Source organism: Drosophila serrata, unplaced genomic scaffold, assembly GCF_035046125.1.
Source record: "Drosophila serrata isolate PLE 108 unplaced genomic scaffold, ASM3504612v1 contig_190, whole genome shotgun sequence".
NCBI classification, from domain to species: Eukaryota; Metazoa; Arthropoda; class Insecta; order Diptera; family Drosophilidae; genus Drosophila; species Drosophila serrata.
In genome coordinates this window covers 321,904-339,275 of record NW_028257088.1, presented here as the reverse complement: position 1 = coordinate 339,275, position 17,372 = coordinate 321,904, and the positions used below count along the sequence as shown (strand labels likewise).

Sequence of the window (17,372 nt, the reverse complement as noted above, 5' to 3'; positions counted from 1 at the left end):
CAGATTGAGGATTTCAGGATTTTCAGTAGGATAAAAAGAATAAGTAGCTGGAAAAGTGCTTTCCAGCTACCAACAATAAGCTTACAAAGCTAAAATAATAAAATTCTAATTATTAATTTAATCAAAAACCAGAAAGGAAGCTAACTTCGTCACGTCAAAGTTTTCTATACCCTTACAGAGTAAATTTCGATCACTAATATATTATATTTACAGTTTACCATTCACAGTTTTGAATTTTTCTCTATTTTTAACGATCGTTTGTATGGCAGCTATAAGATATAGTACTCCAATTTTCAAACAATTTTCTACAAAATTCCAGGTTAATATATAAATGCTATATCTTAAATTTAGTGAAAATCTGTTGAAAACAAAAAAAGTTGTAATATACTTCCCTTAAAATCTTCCTATTGTTCCTATGGCAGCTATATATATGTATATATATAGTGCACCGATTCGTCATCCTCCGACTTATATACCAGTATAATTATATAGAAGAATAACTTCATAGTTTCATTGAAATAGCTTTAAATTTGTTCCAAAACACATCTCGCACATCTATGCTTATGATTCCCAACTGGTTCTAACCTCCCCGGAACGAAGTGCCTTCTGCCAGCCTCGTCTCGGATATGTGTTGTGTTACAAAAGTTGCAAGTCATTGTTTACAAGTGTTCAAAGTTAGTAACTTCTCGTACATACATACTGGTCATAGTTAATTACTAACTCATAGTTACTTACAAAACTGACTGACTGAAATAATAATACCCAGCAAAGGTATAATTTGCTAAAGATTCATTATGAAATGGATTATATTGAGCCAAAGCTCTTCCTCTTTAAATGATGACCTGCATCCTGCCAGTCGACTGAGATCCTTTAGCGCTGATTGATTGCCCATTAAGAACTGCATAGTGAATGATTTCTTGGCCCCAGCAAACGATGGGATGTTGACCCATTTGCGATTAGGTCTGACATCGCTTTCGCAGGATAATTGCAGCTGAGGGTGGAGTGCACTGACTCCCCAAATCTCAGTCTGAGACTGAGTTGGAAAATGAATTGCAGTGGCTTTGATAAGCGTCGATTTAAGGCGTCGTAGCACTTGGCACACTCATTACCACTCACACACACCTCGAACACTTGCCGGATAAATGCCATGATTGAATGGCGGGAAGCAAGGGGGAACAAGAGGGACTAAGGGAAAGCTACCTAGTTCATTAAATCAGCCCTCTGTGTGCGAACTCGTATTTCGTATTTCGTATTTCGAGTTTCCCGCGCCTTTGCCATTGCTTTTCTTGTTACGTTTTTCTCATTATCTCGCTCCCAGCGTGGAGTCAATGAATGTGTTCATTCGAAACTGCAGTTGGAAGAAAAGGAAACAAGTGGAGAGTCCTGGCTGGAGCTAAAGCAGAGTGGCGAAGGGCAAGCTGAGGGCGTGACTTACGTGCATAAATTACAAACAGAAGCGGGCGCATTTTCCCACCTCTTTCCCCCTTTGAATCCTCTTTTCCCCCCAAGCCGCCACATGGGGCGTATGCGCAATTTGGCCAACAGTAAAGCAATCCGAAAAAAAAGGGAAAAAAGGGAGTCGGGGGAAAACGTTGACAACGACAAGGTGTTGGCACACACACACACATACACCCTGCACACTACACACCACACACCAACACCAACACCAACACACACACACCCCCCCTATGACAGACATGCAATTTAAACTTTTTGCAAGCACTCCTTCCTTGTGCCTTTTTTTTTTGTTTTATCCTTCTGTTGTTCCCTTTTTCTCTCGAGAAGATTAGCGGCAAGGGGCCAGAACTTATGCCCTCGACACCGCCTCCTTTTGCCAGGATGCGTATCGAAATAAGTTAAAGTGAGCAGGAGGCAAGTCCTGGGGTAGTGAGACATTTTAATTAAGTGCATCCGAGGATAAGAGAGAGAGTGCCAGGGCCAGGAATCAAAGGCTGGATCAATCGATAACAGCTGGCGGGAATTGAAAGGCATTATCTGCTTTAATTACTCATAAGTGACAGTTGAGCTTGAGCTCTGACTTTTTTTTTCTTTGTCTAATATTTGAACAAGAGAAGTCTCTATAGGGAACTCTCCTTAATCTTTATCCTCATTTTAAATGAAAAATAATCACATGGAAAGCACACCCCAGTGTATATATATAGCCATAAATGATTATTGAAAATCGATAAGGAAAAGCTTTTATGCTGCGTTTCCCAGAGCGCGTGTTAATGGGTCAACGAAATGTAGAGAAGGGGGCGTGGCTCTACTGTCTGATGACTGCAATTACTTGAGGCGGAAATGGCACCTCGTCCTGGCACTTCCGCTTTCCCTCTGCCTCACTTCCCATCTCCTGCAAAGAAGCTTTCTGAAGCAAATGAACTTTAATTAAATTCTTCATATGCTCCGGCGTAATTCTTTCTTCCTTTTGTGAAGGTCCTGGCAACCTCCTCCGGCTTCTGCTTCTGCTTCTGCTTCCTTGAGCAATGCCATTATAAAATGTGGTGGAGGGACGACGATGGTAGGTTCACAGAAGCTCCTTCTAAATGGATTTTTTTCTTTTTGTTTTTTTTTGGGCGAGGCAAAAGTTTTACTTCAAGGCTTTGTCCTTGACTCGGTGGCAGGAGCAGGACCAGGCTTTTAAGGCTGATTTTAAGCTAAGAATTTCGCAGATTTTATTTTCGGACACCTTACCGAACTTATCTCTGCATTCGCATTCATTTTAGTTTCAAGTTTTGAGCCTTTGCCTTTGACTGATTGGCGGCTCATCTGCCTTTACCTCTTCATTTTTTGATTTCTTTGCTTTATTTTGCCTCGTTTAGTTTTGAGTTTGCCGTGTAAATAAAATAAATTAAAACTGTTCCTTTTTATGAACTTTGCTGTCAACTTTCACACCTCTGCACACGAACTTTGAATGGCCCTCCACTGTCAGGCCCCTTGCTTTCACAAAAATTTCCCCAAAAAAAAGGAGAAAAAAAAGAATATATATATGTATATATATATATGTATTATCCTGGCAAAGGTCACAAAACTTTTTAAACATTTTCCGCTGCCTGTGCAGCTCCCCCTAGTTGTCACCTCCGCAGCTGTCCATTGCAGGTCCTGTTTGGTCCAGGTTCTGGCCATGATCCAGCTTCCCTGTTGCCCCCGCTTTTCCTCGCTTTCCCGGCTTTCCCAGCTCATTATGCGCACAATCAGCAAACGGCGAGAGAGTAGGAAAAACAAACTTCATTTTGATAAAAGTAAACGAGCTCCATTTTCGAGGCGGCAGCAGCATCAGCATCAGCAGCAGAGGAAAAAAAAAAACTAAACAGAAACTTTTCCAGCTGCGCTTTACCTCCTCTCTCCCCCGCCCCCCTCCGGAAAAATCCCTCCTTTGTTGTTGCTTTTGTCAGCTTGACGCCATTTTGTTTTCTTACTTAAGCCCCCGCCCCCGGCCACGCCTCCGCCTCCGCCTCCCAAATATTTGTGCATATTCTGCACAAAAAAAAAAAAATAAAATAAAGATGAAAAACAAAAAACAAAAAAATTGAAATGGAAAAGTAAACCAGAGCCAAGGCAGGCAGGGCGAGGCGGGAAAGGAATGTTTAAAATTAGCACAATTAACTTTAATTGACGTAATTTTTAGTGACGCCTGCCAAGGGCTGGGTGCAGGGTTAGTTAGTTAGTTAGTTCGTTCGTTAGTTAGTTAGTTAGTTGGTTGGGTGGAGCGTTAACAAGTTCATAATGGCGGAATATGCAATTTCAGCTTTCGGATTTCGGACACTTTGAATGGCATCCAAATTACACAGCCAGCGACTTTTGTGGGGAATCCCCTTTAGCACACTGCAAGTGGGAAAAGGGGAGAGGAAAGCACAAAGTAACCCTAAAATGTTATGATCCTGATACCACGAAATAGAATAGCCCAAGTGTGGGGTTATATTCAACACTCAAAGCAGTTATGCTATTGATACTATCGAATTTGAGCATTGTTTTAAGATTATTTGGGATATTGTAGTATACTATTGGCTTGGAGTTGAAATAATTTCGTTATTTCGAGTTTTTAGACTACCAAAATATCACATTTTTTGTAACCCTTTTAGGGTATTATAATTTTAGTTAGAAGCTTGTAACTCATGAAGGAGTCATTTCCGACCCTATAAATCATATATATTCTTGATCAGCATGAAAAGCCGAATTGATCTAGCTATGTTTTGGAGAAACAAAAAATTTTGAATTTAATTTCGACATTTTATGACTAAATTTTATCTTTTCAAGATGTCAAAATTTGACAAATTTTGAATTTTCTTGAATTTAAAAACTTAGTATGCAGATTTATTAACCTTTTAAAAACTAGCACAGAACAGCTTACCAAATTGAAATTGATGCATTTTTGGCTTTGTTATGCATTTTTTAAACTTTGATTTGTCAAACAAATTGAATATAAAAAGATCAATAAATATCGATACAAATAATGGTATTATAATTTAAGTCAGAAGCTTGTAACTTATGAAGGAGCCATTTCCGACCCTATAAACTATATATATTATTGATCAGCATGAAAAGCCGAATCGATCTAGCTATGTTTGGGAAAAACAAAAAATGTTGAATTTTTTTTATGAAATTTTATGACTAAATTTTATCTTTTCAAGATGTCAAAATTTGACAAATTTTGAATTTTCTTGAATTTAAAAACTTAGTATGCAGATTTGTTAATCCTTTAAAAACTAGCACAGAACAGCTTACCAAATTGAAATTGATACATTTTTGGCTAAGTTATGAATTTTTTAAACTTTGATTTATCGAACAAATTGCATGTAAAAATATCAATAAATATCGATACAAATAATGGTATTATAATTTAAGTCAGAAGCTTGAAATCTGTTGAAAACTGAAAATGTTATAATTTTTAATTGTCTTAATTTCTCGATTGTTCCTATGGGAGCTATATGATATAGTTGTCCGATTTTCATTAAATTTTATACAAAATTGTAGAGTATAGTAAAATGGCTATATCTTAAATTTGATCAAATTCTGTTCAAAACTGAAATTGTTATAATTTTTTTTGTAAAAATTATCCGATCATTCCTATGGCAGCTATATGATATAGTCGTCCGATCCGGCCCGTTCCGACATATATACGAGTGAGAGTATATAGAAGGTTAACTGCAAAGTTTCATTCAGATAGCTTCAAAACTGAGAGACTAGTTTGCGTAGAAACGGACAGACGGACAGACGGACAGAAGGACAGACGGACAGACGGACAGACGGATATGGCTAGATCGACTCGGCTGTTGATCCTCATCAAGAATATATATACTTTATATGGTCGGAGGTGCCTCCATCACTGCGTTGCAAACTTCTGACTGAAATAATAATACCCTGCAAGGGTATAAAAAATTACATCGTTAAAGTAATCAAAATTTGACAAAAAATTTATTTTTTAACTGAGTATATAGATTTGTTAACCCTTTAAAAACTAGCACTGAAATGCTTTCCGAATTGAATTTAATGCATTTTTGGCTGAGTTATGATATGTGAAAACTTTGATTTTGACAACAAAAATTAGCATATAGAAATATCGCTTTAATATACGTGGAATATACCCATTTTAGGTTTTCTTGGAAGTGTAGAAAGGTTAAAAAGGCAATGATTGGTATTGATTTCAATATGCAATCAATAATATATTACTTATTTGAATATATTTACAATAAGATCTATCTCTGGTATATATGTATATACACTGTCTCTCTAAATCAAAGATATATTCCCCTGACTGGAGCAACACTCCGGCTAATGAAACTTTATCGATTACAAGTACGTTGAAGCTGCTCGCATTGCAATCGATATCAATCGAGTTGAGCCCCGAGGTCTCAGGACCTCTCACTCGTCATTGATCCCTGCCAGCCGTTGGATTGGAAAATCGGAGCAATGCAAATCCCAATTGGACGAAGAAGGAGAAGGAAAGCCCGAATCTGAACCCGACCCCAAAAACCGAATCGGAGCTCCTTTTCAAATTGCATTTTCGCCTGGCAAGATGACAGGGTTGCCTATGCAGCTTAATGTTGTCGCCTTGTGTCATTCCCTTTTTTTCGTCCTTTTGTTTCCATCGCGGCTTGTCTTCGTCCTTCCATTGTTGCCTGTGCCTCTTCTGAGCCTGATTCTTCTGGGGTTTTTTCTTGATTTTTTATTCTTTTTGTTTTTTTTTTGTGTCTCTGCTCATTCATTAAGCATTTCGAATGGCTTTCCTTTGGATTTGTTGCCCGCTTTTGTTGTCCGCCTTTAGCGTGTCCTCATGCCCCATTGTTCTTGTTGTAATCTGTAAAGTCTGCATTACTTCAAATCCACCAAAATAACAAAAAACACAACAAGCAAAACAACGCCAAGGAGCAACCCTCGAGAACAAGTAAGAAAGAAAGAAAGGAAGAAAAAAAAACCTAAATAACAGAAGGATATGCCAAGGAACAACAAGAAAGCTAGCGAATCCAACACGTAATTTCCTTTCTTTCTCTCTCGCTTTCTCCTTTGGTAATTCAGTATTTTTTGTTGCTCACTTTTGGCTTGGTTTTTTAGGGGGGTTTGCTGGGGGAGAGACAGAGAGAAGGGGGGATTTACGGAGAGGGAGGTTTTTTAGGAAGTTTACTTTGTCGCAGTGTCATTTATTTTGGCATTTTTGCCCCCGACATTCGTTTGCCCTTTCCCCCTTTAGGATATATAGCCCTTAAGAAATCGAAGAGGAATTCTTTTTTCAAGAAAATTAAATTGATTAAAGCATTATTACTATATAATAACATAGTGATTTAATAAAATAAATAAATAACTTGAAAAGGATATAGGATATACCCTTTAAAAATGATTTAAAGCAGGAGAGTATAATATAATACAATTTTATAATGTCTTAGTAAAAATAGAAATAATATCATGATCTTAAATATAAAACAAATATTATAATAATAAAATAATAAAGAGAATTCGGATTATTATAGTAGAGATTCTTTCCTTAATGTAAGCTTCTTTCAAAGACCCCAAAACACTTTCAAAGAGAAGAAATCTTCTCTCAAGAAGAATATAAAACTTTAACCACTATATTATATATATATTTATTTATACTATCAAGATCTTAAGTATACTGATCACAATAAAAGCTAAATTCTTTTTATTTAATTTACAATTCAATCTCCTCACAAAACCCCCCTCAAAACCCTTTCACATTCTCACTTTCGACCAGTTCAAAGGATTCTTCTTTTAGCTTACTTGTATGAAATGTAATTTATTTCATTCCGCCTTGATCTTTTCTTGCCATAATGCAGTTAGAAAAATACATTTAATATTTAAATATTCATCTCTAGACTTGACATTTTGCACATATATCCTTTTACGCAATCCCGTTTTCCTTTTGAGAGCCTTATTGAATCAGCAACACAGAGAGACAGAATTTATTGTTTTGGTAACGAAATTTAGCATGTTGTGCTGCTGATGTGATTTCACGTAATCCTATCAGGCAAAAGGCAGGGTATACATATATATGTATATATACTTTCAGAGGAAGCACTGGTCCTGCTGTCATCATCATAATCGTTAGTTCATGCTGTCTCCGTCTGTCGCAGGACCCCATCCTTGGGTTCCCTTTTCCCCTCTCTCTCTCTCTCTCGCTCTGTCCCTTGTTGAGTTAAGAAACAACCCAACCCTCCTCCTCGAAGGGCCGAGTGTGCGTTTTTATGACTCTTATCTGCTGTTGTTGTGCCACTTCCCCACATGTCCTGCCCTCGCTTGAATTTTCCACTTTTGCATTGCATATTTCAAGGCGCAATTTTTCGTGTCAATAAAATAAAATCGATATTCCACTTCCCCCCTTTAGCTTTATTTCCTTTCGTTGCTTTTGCTTTACTTTCTTTTTGGCAATTTGCTGGGTTCAACAACTTTGTGCCACATACGCCAAGGAGTCGCTGGCCAAAAAGGGGGTTGGTATTTTATGGCCGCCTTCAACTATCACTGGGAAGGCGGATGGTGGGCTGTAAATGCAGTTGAGGGAATTCCGCCCAAGTGTCCTTGCAATTAAAGTTATGATCGCGAAACCCAAAGGGGGATGTCTCTTGTGAACTTGTGAACTGGCCAACCCACAAAAACCCAGCCCACTTTGATATCTTTTCCATCTCACAATCCTGCTCCTGCTCCTGCTCCTTGCTTTTCTCGCCCCCCCTGAAGTTGAGAGAATTTCCAGCAAACAATGTTCTAATTAAGACATTGAAGCCCTGCTAACCCAAAGAGGCGGCTGCGGCGGTTCGTCCTGGCTAAGAATAACAAAAGTTTACTTCTTCTTTCCATTCATCGGCCACCCAAAAGGGGGAGAGGGGGCGAAGGAAGGTTTAAAAGTGGTTTCAGGGGGAGGGAGGGACAACAAATTAAAAGGATATCAAAGTAAATTTGAAGCGTATTTCAAAGTCGTGCAATGGAATGCGGGGGGATGTTTGTGGGGCAAAGGGATGGTAGCTGCTGCTGTCGTCACTATGCTAAAGAGCCTGAGGCTCACACACACACCACCCCCACCCCCACCCACACACACACACACCCTTAGCTATACACAGTCACCCACAAAAAACACCCTTTTGCCATCTCTCTCGCTCAGTTGCGTCTTGAATGAATGCTTGAAATTGGTTTCTGCTGCTTCTTCAACCTTTTTTTTGGTAGCGCAGAAAAGTATACTACAGAAATACACACACAAACGCAGGTAAAAAGGGAGAAAACCTAGGGTCCTGGGGACAGGTAAACCGAAATAAATTCAAAATAATTTGTGTAAAATAGACGAGCAGCAAACGACGATGTTGTGTCGACGCCGCTTAACCCAACCACTCAGCCACCCAAGCCACCCCATGGACGTCACCCATTTTTCTTTTTGGGGGAGAGGTGAAGGGGGGCCCAGAGGCAGCTCGACACATGCGAAAAGCGTGGTGAAATCTGCCGGCGGCAACGAGAACCTACCACAAAAATGGTGGCAACACGGTGGTCCTGCTGCTGCTTCCAGGCTAAAAAGGCAGCCAAAAATGTATTTTCTTCCCTTCCCCCCACGTCACCCCCAAACAAGGCCAAAAGTTTAACAAACATTGCGGAGAAAGAGATGCAAAGAGTGGCAAGAGATGGTTAGGGATAGTAAGAGAGATAGAGAGAGAAAGACAGACCAGAGAGAGAGAGAGAGAGAGAGGCCCTGGAGGCCCATAAGGCGAGCGCAGATAAAGCTCAAGCATTAGCAACTCTTGAGAAAGTTGCGCTGTGCCCCAGGCACAGGTCCTTCTGCAGGTCCCTGCCTCAGTCCCAGTCTGAGACTCCCCCAACTGGTGGCAGACAATAGTTTTTTGTTGCACAATGTCCACACCCACACACCCCACCACACACAAGGTCGAGCATTCATTTGCATTCGCATTCGCATTCGCATTCAAAAACAGATTCTGATTCAGTTTCAGTTTCAGCATCAGCTTTTAGACCCTCTCGCCTCGTCCACATTTAACTCAAAACGAAATTGACTTTATATTCAGAGCTCGGCAAACTCATTTCAATTATGAATACAAAGGACGAGGCCCAAAATCAGGGGATCAGGAGGGAGCTAAACCTAAAGACCAGCTTTCTTTATTGTATATATGCATATTATCCCCACATTTTCATTTCTATCCTCCGTCACTTTCCACTTCATTCACGTTCTTTGGACATGAGAAATCGTGGCCGAAAGTTATTTCAACCAAGAAGAGAGAGAAAAGAAAAAAGGGAAGATAAATGCAAATAGGCGAAATAACTAAACGGCAAAAGTGGAAAAGTGGAAAAGTGGGGAAAGCGGGCCAAAACACCAACAAAATGCCGAATCGTGCGAAACGAGGCAACACACGGGGCGGGGTGAAAAGGCGAAAAATTTAAATTAAAAACACGTCGACATCAACATTTGGCCAACACCACAAAGTACAAACACACACAGAACACACACTCATGTGCAGGCATGCACACAAGGGTCTCGGGTTTACTGGCTTTAGTCCGGAATTTGGATTTGGGTCTCGGCTCTTGCCTTTGCCTTTGCCTTTCCCCTTTGATAAGAGAGGTCAACAAGAGAGAGCCTTTTCTCTGGGCCATCGATTGCAGGCCAAAGGTTATCGATAAGCAAAGCAAAAAGACCCAAACAACTGACGATTTTCTACATTTCCAACAAACAAGACAAAAAATTAGAAGAGACATCAATACCTTTGAAGACATCAGTGGGAAGTCACATTTAATTGTTACTTCATAAATGCAACTGCAAGGATATCAATGCCTTTTGTGAAATTTCCTGTCAGTTATTTAACAGCAATTATGTATATGAATTGTGAAAAACTTGAGTTTGTGTCATAAATATTAATTAAACACAAAGAGATATATGATACCTTTTCGAAGGCAAACTTATTTACCTGTGAAAGCCATAACATATAAAAGCAAGTAACTCGAACTAAGTGCGGGGGAAAAGCTCTCGTTTATAAAGGAGTATGAGAGCCATTTTATATATGCATATGTATAAGCTTGGCTAAAACTCACATTAGGTTGATTACCAGTCCATGACCGGCCAAACTTGAAACAATCGATTGGCTTGACAGGGCGAAGGGTTTAATTTCGGAATATCATCATAATGTGCCCCTCATCATTCTGGGCTGTACAGTTGGCAACAAAAGTCGTGGCAAGTGAGGGTTCTTTCAGTGTTAACCACTTAATTTTCCGTATCATTGAGAAGGGATATTAAAAAGCGATTGACGCTGCTTAACCCAATCCTACGGAAAAGTGTAGGAAAAGTTCAGAGAGGGAGGAAATGGTTAAATTAACTCGACTGTCAACCGCAAAATCACAACAGATGCAGTCGCCACTCAATCACCGTATTTGTGCCCGCTTCGAGGGTCCTTTTTCATTTGCAGCCTCCTCCCAGACAACAAACTCCCCCTCGTCCTTCATCGCTCTCTCTCTCTCTCTCTCTGTGTGTGTGTGTGTGTGTGAAAAACTAAACACACACATATGCCTGAGTGAAGGGTTTTTGGTTTGGGTTTGGGTTTCAGTTCTTTTACTGAAATATTTTTTACTTGCCGGCCATAATGTGACACCAGCAGAGCTGGGGAGCAGGCTCGATATCAATACAGTTTTATTTACGTTAGGCATCATCCCCTCCTCACACACACACAGACACACACTCGCTTAAACAATTTTGTAGCACACTTTTGTGCGCAGAGCTTCCCCCTCTTTGCCTTTGCATTCATTCCCATTCTTTGTCCGATTTATTTACGACACACAACATTTTTTCCGGCTCCTGCTCGTGTTCTATGGGCGTGGCAGCTGTTCAGTGTGTGTGTGTGTGTGTGGTGTGTGTGTGTGTGTGGTGTATTTGATTTGCTCGACTTTCGAGTGGCTTAAAAACAAAATCGAAATTGAATGGGAACTTTTTAGCTGCCACACAACCGCAGGGAATGCTTTCAATTTACCGCCCTCAAGTCCTGGCTTTCTCCTTGCCTCCTATTTTTCCTTACTTGCTTTTTTGCTTTTTTATTTTATAAATTTATAATTCCCAGCCCCCCTGGTATGTAGTTGTGTGTCTTTTCCACTCAGTTTACTCGTTTGCTGCTTGGCTGGCCACTCGACACACACACACTTGGAAGAGGGGAATGTAATAATAAAAGGGAGCTAGCGGCGGGGTTTTTTATTTTTGTGGGTCAAATGTTGTACATCATCAAATTTACCGCTCGAACAGTTCATAAAGTGCGTTGAGGCATCGATGAAGACATTCGATTATGTTCGCCTTGCCCCACCAACCGAACTATCGATAAAAACGTGTATCGCTTGGGGGGTACAGTAACACGCACATTACTATAGTGTCCCCTGCAGTCTGGACATTAATCAATAAAGCGCACAAATCAGCGCTTAAATGGCAATTGACTTTTATGGTTACCTACTTACTACTATATACTATATATGTACATATATATACAAACACTAGAAGGCAGGACCTCTTGCTGGGAGGGTAGGGAGCCTGGGGGCGCCATGAAACTAGACGAGAATTCGCGCATGCGAGACGTTAAAAAGTCATTACTTTGACTGCAGCACTAAAAATTTGTCTTGTTTTTGGGTTCGGGTTTCGGAGGAGGACTAGGGGTGTCCTTACTGATGGGATCTGGCGGCTATTGTCGCATCCCAGGCACATTATGCCCCGTGGTATGTGCCCTGCATAGCAGACACTCGAAATATTTAAGCGATAAAGTACAGCATGTCTCTGTATGTGTGTGTGTGTATAATCCTGGGGTGTGTGAGTGTGCCTAATAGAACCCCAGTGACAAAGGCAAATATACAAAGGAGTGGGAACTTTGGTTCTGGCCATTAACTTGCTTCTGCTGCTGCTGCTGCTCTGGCAATTTGGTGGCACAGATGAATTTAATAGAGACGCCACCAGCTGCATGAGTGTGTGTGTCTCCTTTTTGCCTCTCTCTGTGTGTGTGTGGCAGCCATTATGCGCCGCAACGCATACAACATTATTTTATTAAGTGAGACGAGGCCAAAAACAATATGCTCGCCACCCAGTTTCCCTTCAATACTCCTTCCTATGGCGCACATTCCCCGACTGTGGCTCCATTTTCCGTTCCATTTCGGTACGTGTCAGACGAAAGTCCGCCGTTGTCGAGAAGGCCAGAAGGCAGATCGCATTCTGTGGTTGCATGCCAAAGTGCCTGGCATGTGCATTGCACTCCCTCCTCCTCCTCCTCCTCCAATCAACCCAATCCCCTGGCCAGGGCTAGATGATTCATGGTGGCGCCTCCTGACTTCAAGACACCCCCCTTTGGGGGAGTGTGAAATAGATGGAGGAGCCAGCCAAGTTGGGCGCAATAAACTTCGATTTATTTAAATCCCTGCATTAAGTTGGATTTTAAAGACCTCACTGAGAGAAAAGCTATACTGAATATGAATTAAATTCAAAGACACAAGGGTTTCAATAGATTAACAAAGTCTTCTCAGCTTTGTTACTCTTCCATTTGAAGTCTTGGCTTTTAAAAGTGAATAAATCTAAGCTTATTTTCTCTCTGCAGAGTTATATTCTGGCAATATTGTGTTCAGACTTGGGAATTACATTCCGGAAATGCGGAAATTAAGTGCCCAAAATCCAGTCATGCGCTATTTGTGGCCATCGATTGGCACTAAAACTTTCAAAGAGCCCAGAGATTCTCCATAGTGCGGTGATAACTTTCAACACCCAAAAAAACCTATATATATATTATATATACTGAAGAAAGTTCGTGAGGTGCTATGAACTTGCTGTGAACCATTAACAATTCATGGTTGAACGTAAACGTCATCTATCCCTCGATTACGAGTGCAAAAACGAATACCTTTGAATATGCATCCTATTGCTGCTGCTGAATATTCATTTCGTTCACATTCATCAGTGACCGAGGAAAAGCTCATTCAAATGCAATGCCCATGTAAACGCACATATTTTGTCTTACTTTCCCGTCAGCCATTTGTTTCGCTTAATCATTTTCCAACTGTATCCAGTATCCAGTAGCCTGTATCCTGTATTCAGTATCCTTTATCCAGGATGCTAGCTAGCTGCTGGCTGTCTGCACGTACGATTGACTGAATGAGTGTAGTGAATGAATGACTGGTCGATTGACTAACCGTCTAACCATTTGTCTAACCCCGTTCCCTTTTCCTTTTCCTTTTTCCCTGATGTGTCTGTCGGTGTGGATAAATTTCATTATCTGCAAACGCGGTCATAAAATCTGACATCGAATCAATTTCTGCAACAAACTCAACGGAGGCGACTCCATTTTTCCCCTCTTGCCTTGCCTTGGCATAATTTTTCTTCCTTTTTTTTTTAGACTTCGTGCCGGGGTATATTTTGTTGTGTGTGTTTTGAATGAATGTGCAAATAAAATTTAATTTAATGGCAAATTTTATGTGGCAAATATTGCGCCTCACGCCTACAGCCTTCGGGCCACTTTTATGGCCCTCAAAAGGGCGTCGGTTGACAGTCATGTGTGCCACCCTCTCCTCTCTAGATCTCTCCTCCGGCATGCTGATAGCCAAATGGGATTTGGGGAATATGCCGGGACATGAACTGGGCACACCAAGAGCATCAGTCAGGAGGAGGAGCAGCCAAGGGATGAGGATGCATTAAAGTGTCAAACGAAGTCTTGGGTTCTCTCCTCCTTTACTTACTTTATTTATTTTTTGGTTCGACTTGGCCTTTGATTTTGGTCTCATTGTTTGGCCGTGTAACTTTCCCCGGAAACGGAAATCGATTGACGATTGGGGTAAAAGTGTGGGGAAAACGTAGGCAAGTGAAGGCGGACTGATGTCCAGTCCTGATGTCCGCAGGGGAATGCTCGGCCAGCACTCAGTTGATGAATGAAATGAGCACGGAATGAATAAGTGAATGAAGTGAATGCGGGTAACTCAGAATTCTGCCTTTATGTTTTGCATAATATATATATTATTATTACTGAGAACTATGTACAAAACCATAGCTTCCTTAGGGGCAGCACTCAAGGACCTTGCGATTATTTAGCCTGTTTCTCTCTCTCTCTGGCATTTTCTTAGAATCCTTTCCCATCTCTCCATTTAAAATATCCTGGCAATGCCAGTTTACCCGAGGCGAGGCTGAATGATTCAAAACTCGTTATGGCCCAAGGGAAAGGCAAGGAAGCGAAAACTCTGCTGCCAATTGAAAAATAATCCAATCGAGGAATCGGCCAGAAAATGTGGGAAATGGAAAGTGCAGCAGGAGCGGGCAGGAGCAGGCTGGAAAAGGGAACAGCGAAAGAGGAAGAGCAGAAGAAACACAGCCGAAAAATGCAATATTGCGATTTTATAACACAAATTGCTTATAATCACCCAGCACAACAAGCACTCTGGATAGAGCAGGGAAAACGGGGCAGAGCAAGGAGTAAGCTCATTCAGCAGAGAGCCAAAAAAGAAAAATGGAAAAAAGGAAAAGCGGAAATGCACGCTGTAATGGCCTGGAAGTGGGCGGTGGGTGGTGGGCGGTGGGCAGTGGGCGGTGGGTGGTGGGCGGTAGTGGCCATGGCAACTTTGGGGGCGAGCCAGGAGGCGAAGAGGAAGAGTGGGAGAGCACACAGCAGCTGCTATGGGAATGGCATAAAAATCATATTTCCGTTTTATTATTTGCTGTTAATGAAAATGCAAATAAAATTGGATTTTCCGTGCGGCACAAAAAAGGAGCAACAGCGGCAGCAAAATTAAATGTTGTTGCTGGAGCCAGGCAGGAGCAAGGAGCAAGGAGCATTTCCAAATGTATTTCCTGGCGCACATTTCAAATAAACATTTCGGGTTTTTCAGTATTTCGCATTTGCTGTGTGTGTGTATTTTTATGTCGGCGGTAGTCCTCGGTCGACAAATGAAAAGCATCAAAAAAGTGGGGAAAAATACGAGAAGGAAAACCAGTGGAAAATCATTTGAAAAGCCAACACAAAAATGTGTGTGTGTGTGCTTGTGGAGCGATGTGTGTTTAGAATTAATTGGGTCACGTAATTAGCAGCTTGTTTGGTTATATATACTACATAAAATATATAGTATTGAGGAGTAGGTCCTGCCAGAGCTTGGCCAAATTTGATTATACCGAAGAGAAAGGAATTTTTGCGGCAATTGATACGGAATTTAATAAATCTAAAGCTGGCAAAAGCAAAAGCCACTACAAAGGCTTAAGGTAATGGGATATATATTTATATGTATTTAAGGGAAAAATATTATTTATTTAAAGTTCAGGCTGGACTTAATTGAGTTCTTAGTTGGCCTGCATTTTAAATATATATTTCTCTGAGCTCTAAACATTTTTTTATTTGGCTCAAAAAGAAAAAGAGCTATTTATCTGGGCCGTAAATAACTTGGAATCCGTCTCTCCTTCGTCTGCTCCCCCTGTCCTTGTCCACACAAAGGATCTGAATGTGAATGATTTATGCGAAGGACACTTTGCCGGCAAACCGAAGGAAGCCGCTCGAGTGACTCCACTCGATGCTCATTGCTAATGACACCATCGATAATGATGATGCTCCTCCCGGCGCTCCATCTGTTTGCCATTTGCGATTTGCGATTTGCGATTCCGAATTGCGAATTGCGAATTTCGAATTCCTTATTCCCTATTCCTTAGTCTGGAGTCCTTAGTCCTCATTCCGGATTCCGTAGAAGCTCTGCCCATGCCCAAGTCGTACCCATTCCCTGCTTGGCTCGTTCGAGTGGAAAAGTCAAGTCAACTCGAGTTCGTCCTTATGCCCAGCGTATGCGGCGAATCAGGGCTCCGACCTAACCCAAATCCGCTCGAGAAACGAGGAACTATAAGCCAGGAGGAGCCAGGATGAGTTGGGTGTAGCAGGAGGTCTCTGCGATTGCGATTGGGAAAGTGCCATTCGTGCTACTCAAATGAAATCAGCGGCGAAACTATTGGTTGCTGGAGGAAGTGCGAGGAAGTGCCTCAAAGTGGGGTAAAGTGACGGGTGATGGGAGGTGACACCTGACCCCCCACACTCTCCTCCTTTTTGTGGAACAAATAATGCATGCCACGAAAATAACACTAGAACAGAAGAGAGAAGCTGTTGTTGGGGCAACTTGGCCAAAAAAAGGGAACGTGCCAGCAAGAAGGAGGTGGAGGATGGAGGCTACAAGAAAAGTCGTTCAGGCTCAGTCAACAAAATGCCAAATTCAAGCACCTGCCACAATTTTAGCCCGGCACGTTGTCGCCTCGCCTCGGTGTCCCCTTCTGAGTTTTCCTCCGAGCAACGAGAAGTTTTTCCCTCTCGTAAATGTTTGCCATACAAATGTATAAAACATTACCGCACGGCTGTGCCAAAGACGTGCAACACACAAATTCTGTGGCAAGGGGGTATTCAGGGGAAGAAGCTGGAACTCTTTTTATATTCCAGCACGGAAAGCCCGCTCCTTTCTGGCCAAGTTTTCCCACTCCCACTCCTCCTTTCTCGGGATGATGTTTTCGTGATTGGAAGCTGTAGGGTGTGCAGGGTAAGCGATAGTTTTCGGATACTTTGGGGATAGTTTAGGGTTAGTAATAACAGACCAGAGAGAAGGGAGAGAGCGGTAAGGCAGAGCACAAACAAAACTCATTTGTCTTGGTTAGAATGTGTCTTCTCTGTTACTTTACATACCAAATATATACATCTATATATTTAGGGGATTTATTATCATGGCCGGAAAAGCTATTTACCTTAAGCATCAGGTCTTTGGGGGAACACGATCTTGGAGCAACTGGGATAAACTAACAAATAACCTTTATAAGATATTATTTTTCGTAAGACTGGCACTTCCCTAGGCAGGAGAAATCATTGTATTCATAAGATAGAGCTTACTTTTTAAATTAAATCCTTTTTTTAGGAGACTCTTAG

The 17,372-nt window shown here is 41.2% G+C and overlaps 1 protein-coding gene across 50 annotated transcripts in view; it reads right to left on the bottom strand.

The window, feature by feature from the left end:
* Positions 1 to 17,372, bottom strand: part of Appl (amyloid-beta-like protein) — a 57,393-nt gene that overhangs the window by 31,419 nt on the left and 8,602 nt on the right. The window lies entirely within an intron of this gene.